The sequence below is a fragment of the Pinus tabuliformis genome, chromosome J, assembly GCF_031772625.1.
Source record: "Pinus tabuliformis cultivar Carrire ecotype Pingquan chromosome J, CPIR1, whole genome shotgun sequence".
NCBI lineage: Eukaryota > Viridiplantae > Streptophyta > Pinopsida > Pinales > Pinaceae > Pinus > Pinus tabuliformis.
The window spans coordinates 1,250,106,390-1,250,118,573 of record NC_142295.1 but is presented as its reverse complement, the minus strand read 5'-3'; positions in this window follow the sequence as shown (position 1 = coordinate 1,250,118,573).

Below are 12,184 nucleotides of genomic sequence, written 5' to 3'. Positions count from 1 at the left end.
CGATACTCTGCTTCTGCTGATGAAAGAGAAATGGCACCTTGTTTCTTGCAAGCTCGTGTAATAGGTCCTGAAGCAAGAGTGAACACATAACCGGCAGTAGACTTCCGATCATCAGGGTCACCAGCCCAGTCAGAATCAGTGAAACCAACCAATAGAGGAGCTGCTTCGGCACTGTAATGAATCCCAAACTGAACTGTACCTCGAACATAACGAAGTATTCTTTTAGCTGCTTTCCAATGACTTTCACGTGGGTTTTGCATAAACCGAGCAACAAGGCCAACAGCAAAGGAAAGGTCAGGACGAGTATGGGTTAGATACAAAAGTTTTCCTACAAGTTGATGGTATAAGGTAGCATCAACTTCAGGAGAAGTACAAGTGACTGAAAGTTTGACTCCAGACTGGAAGGGAGAAGGGGCTGGCTTACAATCTTCCATGTGAAAATGGCGTAGAATATCACAGGCATACTTGGACTGGGAAAGGGAAATACCCTCCTTAGATTGCAAGACTTGAAGATCGAGAAAATAATGTAAATGTCCTAAGTGTGTCATTTCAAATTTTTTTTTAAGGCTAGACTTCACATGGTTTATAAGGTTGGGATCACTACCGGTAAGGATAAGATCATCAACATAAAGAACAAGAATGATAAGAGACTTTCCCACTTTCTTGGTGTAGACAGTATTGTCAGAATGACACCTAGAAAAACCAGATTCTAAAAGAAAGCTATCCATTTTGGCATACCAAGCTCGAGGAGCTTGCTTGAGACCATAAAGGGATTTCTTAAGCCGACATACAAGGCTAGAGTCTGTTTGTATAAAGCCAATAGGTTGTTCCATGTAGATTTCTTCATGCAAGTCCCCATGCAAGAAGGCAGATTTAACATCCATCTGATGGACTTCCCATTTGAACGAGGCAACAAGGGAAAGAACAAGGCGGATAGAGTTCATTTTAGCAACAGGGGAGAAGGTTTTAGTGTAGTCAATGCCTTCAACCTGTGAAAAACCTTTAGCAACAAGACGAGCTTTATGTTTATCAACTTTCCCATCTGGTCCATACTTGGTTCTGTAAACCCATTTTCATCTAACAAGTTTTCATCCCTTTGGTAGAGGAACAAGATCCCATGTATCATTTGCCAATAATGAATGATATTCTTCATTCATAGCTGCTTCCCAATCTGGATGGCCTGAAGCTTCTACAAAGGTGTCAGGATCATAATTTACTGGAGCTTGAGCCAGTAAAGAAGAGGCTCTCTCGAACTGAGAACGTGTACGTCGCTAATCTGTAGGATCACCGGCAAGATCACCTACTGCATCTCGAGTAGCACGAACCCATTTTGGAAGCTGAGGAGTTGAAGGAGGATCCTGAGATGCTGGGGGAGGATTGTCATCCTCACTTTCATCATCTGAAGAAGAAATGTTTTCAAAAGTAGAAGAGATAGGGAGAGGTGGCACATCTGCAGAACTAGGCTCGCAGGCCGATATATTTTCATCAAATTTTACATCTCTTCTAATAATAACATTTTTGGACTTAAATGGAATAAGTCTATAGCCTTTGACATCTTCAGAATATCCAACAAAAGTACGTTTTTCACTCTTAGGTTCTAAAGCTTTATGCTTTTCATCTGGAATATGGGCCCATGCTTCACTTCCAAAAACAAGAAAGTGACTTACATCTGGTTTGATTGAGCTCCATGCTTCTTCTGGAGTGATATTCTTTAAAGCCTTAGTAGGAGTGCGATTTATTATGTAATTTGCACAGTTAATTGCTTCTGCCCAAAAACTAAGACCAAGTCCTTTAGATTGTAGCATACAATTAGCCATTTCCTTTAAGGTGTGATTCTTCCTTTCAGCTACACCATTTTGTTGTGGAGTATATGGAACAGTATGTTGCATTTGAATTCCATTCTCAGTGCAAAAGTTGATGAATGTGTTTTTAACATATTCTCCGCCATTATCAGATCTTAGCTTAAGAATTTGATGTCCAGATTGTTTTTCAACAAAGGCTTTGAAGGCCAAAAATGTGTTAAATACTTCACTCTTGAGTTTTAAGAAGTATACCCAAGTGCGTCTGGAGAAATCATCAATGAAAGTTAAGAAATACTTGCAGCCAGAGAATGAAACAACAGGAAGTGGACCACATAAATCACTATGCACAAGCTGTAAGGGGCTGAGGCGTGCCAAGATGCACGTTTTTCAAAACTGTCCCGATGATGTTTTCCGAGTACACATCCGGAACAAACACCATCTCTGCAAGATACCATAGGAAGACGTGTCACCATATTTTCTTTACATAGATGCTGAAGGGAGCGATAGTTTAAGTGACCAAATCGCTCATGCCAAAGTTTGCTCACTTCATCGTTATGAGCAACAAATACTGAGGGAAGATTTGATGACCCAAAGTTGTGAAACTTATACAACCTTGTAGAATCATCAGCAATGCCAGTAGCCAAAATCTGTTTAGGATCTCTTAAGTCCTTGATTACAACATCATGAGGTGAAAATTCAACGATCTTACCTTCACCTGAATGAGTTATCTGATATACAGATAGAAGGTTGCAGGATAAGGTTGGAACACATAATACATCATTAAACTGACCATTGTCTAGATGAACAGTTCCAGTCCCTACAACACTAAGAGATCTATCATCACCAACATATATATTTTTGGTGTTATAATCATTTAAAGAAGAAAACATGGCTTTGTTTTTGGCCATGTGATAAGAAGCTCCAGAATCAATGAGCCACTCATGAGAATGAGAAGAAGAAGATACATTTAATGCATAGCCAGACTGAGATGCTTGACAACCACATGCAGAAAGTGCCATTCCTGAAGATGAAGTTGAAGTTGAAGATTGCCCCAAATGGATGTTATGCTTCTTCATTGCTCCTTCCAAGGCTTCCATCTTCTTAAAGCATTTTTATTCTAAGTGGCCATCTGGATTACAAAAATTGCAATGTCTATCAGTCTTCTTCCCTTTGTTTTTATTTGTCTTATCATTTTGTTGAAATGATTTTTCATTTTGGGCCTGAAATTGCTTAGGACCCTTGTTTGGTTTAGGACCATTCTTTTTAGGATATGACTTCTTAGGATTCTTTGAATTTGGTTGCTGCTGGGCGGCTAACGCTTTCTTGGAAGAGTTTCCAAGATTAAGAAGACCAAGGTGTAAGAGTTTTTCTTGTTCTCTTATTAAAGAATCACAAAAAGAGTCAAAGGAAGGGGACTTGTAGTCTGTTCCTTGAGAAATGAAGGCTTCTCTTGTAGAATGGAAGGTGGAAACAAACACAGAGTAGGCTGGTCCCAACTTAGTAAGAATGGAATAGATAAGGTTATGATCTTCTTTCTTAACATTAACACCTTCCAAGAGATATCTAAGGGTCTTGAACTTGGACAAGAAATCTTCAATACAAGAAAAATTATTAGGGTCCAAAGTAAGCAACTCATTTTCAAGTTGATGGGATCTAAGTTCATTTTTAATTCCAAATACTTTATTGATTTGCTTCATTGCTTCATCAGAAGTATCAAGTTCTGCAATATGGAATCTAAGATTTGGAGAAATAGACATCCCTATCAATCCACGTGCTTGATCTTGCCTATTTTCCCATTTAGCAGCCTTATCTTCATCCTTCGGTTTCTTTTCTTGGCCTGAAGCTATTCTGTAGAGACCTTTACTTCTAAGTAAATCCTCAATGTAGGACAACCATTGGAAGTAGTTGGTGCTGTCAAGGGTAACTTGGTATTGACTTTCCATTTCAATGGAAACTGAAGCTAAAGATGCTGAAACTAAGTGTTCCAACGGATAGATCTCAAAAAATTAGGCTGGTTAAAAAAAAACGGCTCTGAAAATGGCTTCTGGATGAAGAAGTTATGGCTTTTTGAAAAAAAGTTGTTGAAGTTGCCGACGAAGTGCGGGAATGTGCGGAAATGAAAAAGTCCGCCCCCACAAAATGGAGACTTGAACCCAAGACCTCTACTCTCTTAAAATAGCTTTGAACCAATTGAGCTATACAAAAAATTTGAGAGAGAGAGAGGGCGGGGGGGTGCTTTGGGTTGCGTGCTTGCTTTGAGAAAGCTCTTTTTCCCTACAAAACAAAAAACACAAAACCCAACACGAACATGCAAAGAAAACGAACCTTACGGCTCGAAGTTAGCTTTAGCCGAAAAACTAAATATTTTCAAAATGAACCTTGCAGCTCAAAGTTAGCTTTAGCCGGAAACTAAATATTTTCCTCAATGTTTCTAATTTTCCGAGATCACCCTAAGGCGCAGGGAAAAGAGCATACGCATGAGACAAATCCTTCCTTTCTGTTTCTGATTTGCCCAGATCGCACAGAGTCGTAGGACAAAGAGCATATGCAAAAATGAAAGGTATAGATCCGGTAATAAAAAAGGCTAAATAAACCGAAACCGAAATAAACAGAGAGAAAATAAACTGTAAACTGCAAATAAACACTCTATACCTCCAGATCTTAAAAATGACGTAGCTAGGGCTACCGGAAACCTTTTCGCGTGAAACGAAAGGGGTTCCTCACTAGAACAGATGCTCCCAACACAACAGAGCAGTCCTCTCGGCCCGAAAGCAGTCAGAAACAACAGATCTAGGAAACGGCAGTCGGATGCAGTTCTACCGGCTTCAGATTTGGATCACCAACGGACGCGGCCCTCAAATAGCTCCGATACCATGTAGGAGTATACAGGGTAAGTTCCTCAGACAGAACACCAAAGGACACCACTCACAACCAGATCGGAGATCAATACACCAGTATTTTTGACGTGGTTAAAACCCTCAAAGAGGGAAACAGTCCACGGCCTGAGCCAACGCGGCCACTTCAGGCAATTTATTAACAAAAGAATGAAAATTTACATATGTTTCTCTCATGCACGGATTACCCTACAAATGACCCTCCATGCGCTTTAAATAGAAATCATGGACCAATCGGGTGTCAAGCCACGGATCAAGTGTCGGTAATACCGAGGAGAGAATGAACCGTCGGATCACTACATATTGTGACCGTCGGATTGTAAGTTACAAAATGTACAATGGTAAAGAAACACACTTTACCTAACTCTATACTAGACCAAGTTGTACTTAACTATTTCCTATGTGTCGGAATATCCTAACAGATATTTTTGGCCAACTATGTTCAGAGATATCTATAAAAGGATAGCTACATGTCATGAATGTCAAGTGTTTGAAGGAAAGAGGAAGCTTGTGCCATTGCCTTTGGTTCCTATATATGTTGAAGCGCCTTTCCAGCAATGGGGATTAGATTTTATAGGGGAAATCCATCCTCCTTCATCAGGTCAGCATTGCTGGATTCTCACAGCCACTGATTACTTTACCAAATGGATAAAAGCAATCCCAACAAGGCAAGCAAATGATTCAGTGATTATATCTTTCTTATAAAATAATATATTATCAAGATATGGTTGCCCAATGAAGATTATAACTGACAATGCTCAAGATTTTAAGTCCAAGAAGATGATTAATTTTTGCCATCAGTATCGCATTTCTCTTGGACACTCTACTGCTTATTATCCGCAAGAAAATGGCCTTGCTGAATCATCAAACAATAGCCTTGTAAGAATCATCAAGAAGTTGCTGCAGGAAAATAAGAAGCTTGGCATTTGAAATTGAAGTATGCTTTGTGGGCTGACCGGATTTGTACAAAGAGATCCATTGGAACATCGCCATATGAGTTAGTATACAGTGTTGAAGCCATACTTCCAACATCCCTTGGAGTGTCTGTGATGAATCTGATTCAAGGATTAGAGGAGGAACCAAATGATGTACAAAGAAGAATCAATTAGCTGATAGCCTTGCAGGAGAAAAGAAATGAGGTGTTTGATAGTCATCAACAAAGTCAGAACAGAATCAAGAGAACATTTGATAAAAAGATCAAAGAAGTTACCTTTCAGATCCACGATAGAGTGTTGAAATGGGAAGCTAGAATTGAAGAAAAAGGTAAGCATGGTAAATTTGAAAATTTGTGGAAAGGGCCATATCAAATTTCTCCTTTTCATGGAAATAATACTTACATTTTGCAAGATATTGATGGAAAACCATATGCTGGAGGACCTGTCAATGGAAGGTTCCTAAAGCATTATTGATCAAAATTCTGCCAGTTTCTCACAACATTGTATATACCCGTTTTATCAGTTTTTATTTTGTTGCAAATAATGACAAGCTGAACAGAAAGCTCAAGCCCGAGGTGAAGGCCCAAGAAGCTGGAAAGAAATGCTCGTCAAGCAAATCTATGTTTTTCATAAAATGGACAAAGCACTGGACCTGCGAGTTCTTAGTGTACTACAGGAGCACACTATCCCAAGTGGAGCCACTGTTATCACTTAAGAATTCTAATGCCAAAATTTCTCATACTAGTTTGATGATAAAGGTCGGTGCTAGTCTAAGTTTGATTTTGTTTTTCCTTAGAGTCTGAGTCTTAGGGGGTCTTGAGTCAAATATGCATTCTCATTCATCACTAGTCATTCTCATTCATCACCGGTCTCATAGCCATGTGTCAGTTTGGTTTAAAAATTACTATGTGCCACAAAGCCTTTTAGGTGATTTCGTAGCGCATGTAACCATTTTGAAGTGTTTTCGCAGCGCATAAATCCTTTTTAGCAGTTTCGCAGCGCAAAAGTCCTTTAGGTGATTTCGCAGCGCGACACGTCTTAGGTGATTTCGTAGCGCATAATTCAAAATTTACACTGACCGCACTGCGAAATCGGAGATTCGTGCATTCCGCAACGAATCTTTCCCAACTGTCAAATCTATCAAGTTAAGTTATAGTTGCGTCATTCATTGTCAGTTTATGCACTCCACATATCATGTCCAACCGCTTATCTCCATTATTACAGTCACTAGGTACATTGGTACACATGGATTGCAAGTTCCAAGAAAAGCCAGGTATCCACAGTCTTAATGATGATTGTATTCGTTGCATGAGGAACAAGTCTGCAAGTTTTCAATTTGAATACATTGTTATCAAGCGAGGCAGTTATCAAGCGAGGCAGTTATCAAGCGAGGCAGCCATTCAAACAAGGCAGAGATTGAAATTTGAGCAGCGACAGTGTTTCAAACCTTCATGGAGGGATCGACAGAAAGGAAAGACCACAGATCAGGCAAATGTTTGAGAAACGAACCTGAAGGTTTAGACATAACCTTGAAGAACAGAGAAGTCGAGCATGTGTTTAAACAAGCTGGATGTTGGAATTTTTGCAAGAAGCTCCAGGGAGGTCATGCACAAGTTACTAAGGAATTTGCCCTGAATTTCACAGGACTAAACTCAAAGCTTAAGAAAAATGTGTGACAAGGTGCAGCTAAGAAAATAAGCCTGTGAGACTTCATTGTTCCACCATGGCTTGGTTAAGTTGATTGTTCTGCATGAACTCCAGAGGGTAGGTAGGGACTGGGACACATTCATATTCATGTCTGGTTTCAAGAACAAGACCGGTCTCAGCCCTCAAGCTGCAAAAGATCTTTCAACAACAACTGGTCATCAGGAAGAAACAAGATCCAAGAGGTTTTCAAAGTTAAAGGCAAGGAAACAAGTAAGAGAATCCACCAGGCCATTGACTATCCAGGATACACCCCAGCAGTCCCTTAAAGAGAAAACTCAGGTCAAAGAAACTGCACATGAATCAAGCACAGGTGAAGGAGTTCAAAGAAGAAGGACTAGGAGCCAGGTGGCTAAAGATAAAGGTAAGTCAGTGAATATTGAAGAAAGCCCTGTTCCAAAGGGAGACTTAAATGACTTATTGCAAGCCATTGACATTGAAGAGTCTCCACTAGTTCAAGCAGATTTGATAGAGTCAGGAAAAGACAAGGCTAAGAGAGTCAAAGCCTCGAAAAAACTCAAGTTTGATGATCAGGTTGAGCAATTCGTTTTTAAGCCCAGGAGACCCATAACGAGGAAGTTTAAACAAGTACAGGAGGTACTGCCAAGAGCAGATGTAACAGGGGAGGTGACACGGCATCATGAAAGAAAGGATAAAGGCAAGGTAGTTGCCATTCAAGAAGAAGATAGTGTGGAAAACTTGAAAATGAGATTGGAATCGGCCAACTTTGAAATTGCCAGATTGAAGAAAGCTGCCAGGAAATTTGCAGTCAAGGAGGTTTATTTTAACCAAATGCAAGCTCAGTGGGAGGACCAAACATTTCATATTCCTGAAGTGGTTGATTTTAGTGTTCAATTCCGTAGCTGGACTGTTCCTGCAATAAAGGAAGCTCAATTTATCAGAAAGGTCAATACAAACCTCAGATCTGGGATCAAGGTCATGAAGAAACAAATTGAAGACTTAAAGATACAGTTAAGCCACCTGAAAGAATATCCTTAAAGAAATCTCACTTCAAGTAAGGCTATGCTTCAAATTTTGATGGTTTTGCTTGGTATAATCTTTCTTGAAGAATCATACATTTCCATTCAGTTTTGAAAGGCCTTGGAGTAGTTGAAAGAATGTTTAAATATAAAAAGGCTCAAAATGGAAAAAATTTGGTTGAAACTGTGTTTTTTTGGAATAACACAGCAGTTTCGTAGCGCGCTACAAAACTGCTAAAAATGATGACTAACGCTCAACAGTTTCGTAGCGCGCTACGAAACTGCTGAAGCTACACAATCTAATCTTAGTCAACCGGTTTTGAAATAAAAGCGGAAATTTTGAAAAGGGAATATCTTCAAGGGGTCATTTGAAGCTATTAACTTTCAACAAGGTCAAGACAGGTGGAGGAAACATGTATCCGAATCCAACTCTAAACTTTTTGTCATAAATTGAGCACATTTACTACAGTCCAAGATATGTCAGACAGCTTGGAAGAGCTGTTGCCTTCACACATGGAAAAGGTTGACAGCACATCAAGGACGTGGAAATCTGATATATTTTGGATAATCAAAGGTGAAGGGCATGGTTCTTTGGATTCGAACATTTTGAGGCAAACCAAAGACCGATAAATAGGGGTAGTTTCCTATGTTTCAGGGGCAATGGAGAAGATGTGACATTGAAGATTAGCATGGAGCTTTGAACATCCACCACAACCAAACTAAAAAGGGACCAGATGTCAAAGAACGAGAATGATTGTAATCAAGGCCATTATTAGCATAATATGGAGTTAGACTCCTACTTGATTTAGATCTCTAGAAAGTCTAGTTGCAATTTGTTACATTTAATAAGCAGTTAAAAGGTGAACAGGTGTCATTAGAAGTAGATTTCGATTTCCCCTCATGTTTGAGGAGGAATCTTAGTCAGGTAGAAGAACTCTATATATAGGAGAAAGGGAAATGTAATAAGGGTTGGAAATTTATGTAAAAAGCTCTGTTATTAAGCTTATGTAAAGACTCTGTTTCTTTTGGTAACACAGTACTGGCTTCTGTGCTGAAGAATCATAGAGAGTTCAATGTATGAGTTCCTTTTGTTGTCTTTTCATGTTGTCTACAGTATTATGAGTATTTGATTACTTAGAAATCACTTGCAGTGTTCTAATTTCCTTCATATACTCGTAAACTGTCCTTTTTGTGTTTGGTGTACTCTACCTCTATTGAAATCTGAATGCCTTGATTTTATTGCAAAGCCAATTCTTCTGTTAATGCTAAATGACATATGACTCCATAAGCCCAATGGATGCTTGCTAATTTTGATTCCACCAGCTTCATTCCTATTTGTTTCACAAAGAGTTAGCCATCATAATCATAATCAAAAAAACTTTAATCCTTTGAGAGAGCCCTCTCAGGCTAAGGAGGCTACGCCTTAGCTAAAAGATTGGTTTGAAACAATTACTTGAAGTCTTCCTGGTCTGCAGCCTTCCAGGGCCTAATTTTGAGATAACACTTACAACCATAATTTTTTTAAATATATAAAATCTAATGTTAAATATATCAAACACCATTAAAAAGTCTAATTCCTTCATATGGAAATAGTCCTTAAATTTTTTCCAATTATGTTTTATAACCATTCTTAAAATTTTAGTATCTGTGACGTGTCCCGGGTTGTTGGGATGGAGCAATATTGCCCTCCCCACCTGGGTTCAATTTCGCCCTTATATTCCGGATGCGTACAAAATCGTATATTGATTATTCTGAGTTGTTGTCAGTGTGACGCAACAATTATAAGGGAATCCTATTGTACAAAATGTAAATTGTGTAATTTTGCTTCTTCAGCAAGGATGCCCTTCTCTTTGGACTGAACCTTTTCTCTAATAAAATGAAATTGAGTATCTACATGTTTTGTTTTTGCATGAAAACATGATTATTTGCCAGCTTGATTCAAATTTGGTTGTCACATTTAATCATTGTAGCATCCTTTTGTTATTCTCCTACATCTTGAAGAACTCTTCTCAACCAAATTGCTTCATAAGTGGCTGCACATACGACTTGATACTTTTCTTCTGCTGATGATAAAGATACAATACTATTCTTTCTACTGCTCCAAGAAATTACCCCGGACCCAATATTAAAATCATACCCAATTATATATCTTCTATCGTCCATATTTCCAGCCCAATCTGAATCTGAATAGCCAGTTAGTTTAACATCATAAGAATCAGTATATTTAATGCCAAAATTTATGGTTCCTTGAAGATACCATAGGACACCTTTTGCTAGCATCCAATGATTTTCAAGAGGATTTGTCATAAATTGACTCAATACACTCAGTGAATATGTTAAGTCAGGGTTGGTTGTAGTTAAATAAATCAAACTTCCAACCAGTTGTATGTACAATGTAGCATCCACCTCTTTAGAACCATCATCACTTTGAGATTTAACATTCTATTGTATAGGTACTGAAGCAGCTTTACACTGATCCATTTTAAATTTTTTCAACAATTCATTGACATACTTTCCTTGAGTAACAATGGCCAACATCCCTCCAAACTTCAAGACCTAAACAATAATGTAGTTCTCCAAGGTCTTTCATTTCAAATACCTATGACATCTGCATTTTAATTTCTTCAACCAATTCATCAGAATTTCCAGTAACAATTAAATTGTCAACATATAAAGAAATCAACACAATCTACCCCTTTGAATCAAATGTGGTATACAAATTTGGATCATTTTTGCTTCTATTATAACCATGCTGTAAGAAGAAAGAGTTTATTTTCTCATACCAAGATCCGTGAACCTGTTTCAACCCATACAATGTTTTCTTTTAATTTACAGACCAAGTGTTCCTGCACCTTTTTAATGAACCCTTCAGGTTGTGTTAGATATACTTCTTTCTTCAAATCTCCATTTAGAAAAGTGAATTTTACATCTAGCTAGTGTAAACCCCAATGCTACTTTATAGCTAGAGCTATTAACATCCTAATAGTATTTAACTTAGCTACATGAGCAAAATTATTCTTATAATCAATTCCTCCTTTCTATGAATACCCTTTGGCCACCAATCTAGCTTTATACTTGTCTACACTACCATCTGCTTTGAACTTAGGTTTATATAGCCATTTACAACCTATGGGCTCTTTTCCTTTTGGCAATTCAATTAATTCCCAGGTTTTATTTTTAATTATAGACTCATACTCTTCTTTCATAACTGACCTCCATTCTTCATACTGATTTGCTTCATTATAATTCATGGGCTCAAAAACATTTAAAACACTAGTCATAAGAGCATAATCTTTGTACCTTTCTGGTAAGTGAGTATGTCGTCCTGATCTCCTTGGTAGTAGACTTGCCTCAATTATGTCTTATGTGATTTCTTGCTCACCTCTGAGTGGACTTCGACTATTGAATGTGTCCACATCACTAGATTCCTCTTTTTGTTGTTGTTGTAAATGATTGTCTTTGGCTTCATCATTACTTTCATCAATCACTAAAGGCATGTGCCACTCTTCATAACTTATTTCCTTATTCCCTTCATCAACCTTTTCATAGAAGATAACATCTATACTCATAAATACCTTGTGAATAGATGGAATAAATGTCTTATATGCTTTGAAATAAGAACAATACCCTACAAATATGCATTTTATAGCTTTAGCATCCAATTTCTTCCTATTTTCCTTAGGAATGTGTGAAAAAGCTCTAGAACCAAATACTCTCAAGTGATGTACTACAGGTTTAAAACCATACAAAGCCTCAAATGGAGTCTTGAGATCAAGACACCTATTTGGACTTCTATTCTTTAAGTAAATTGCAGTACTAACAACTTCTGCCCAAAAACCATTGGAGAGGTTCTTGCCTTTAATCGTGCT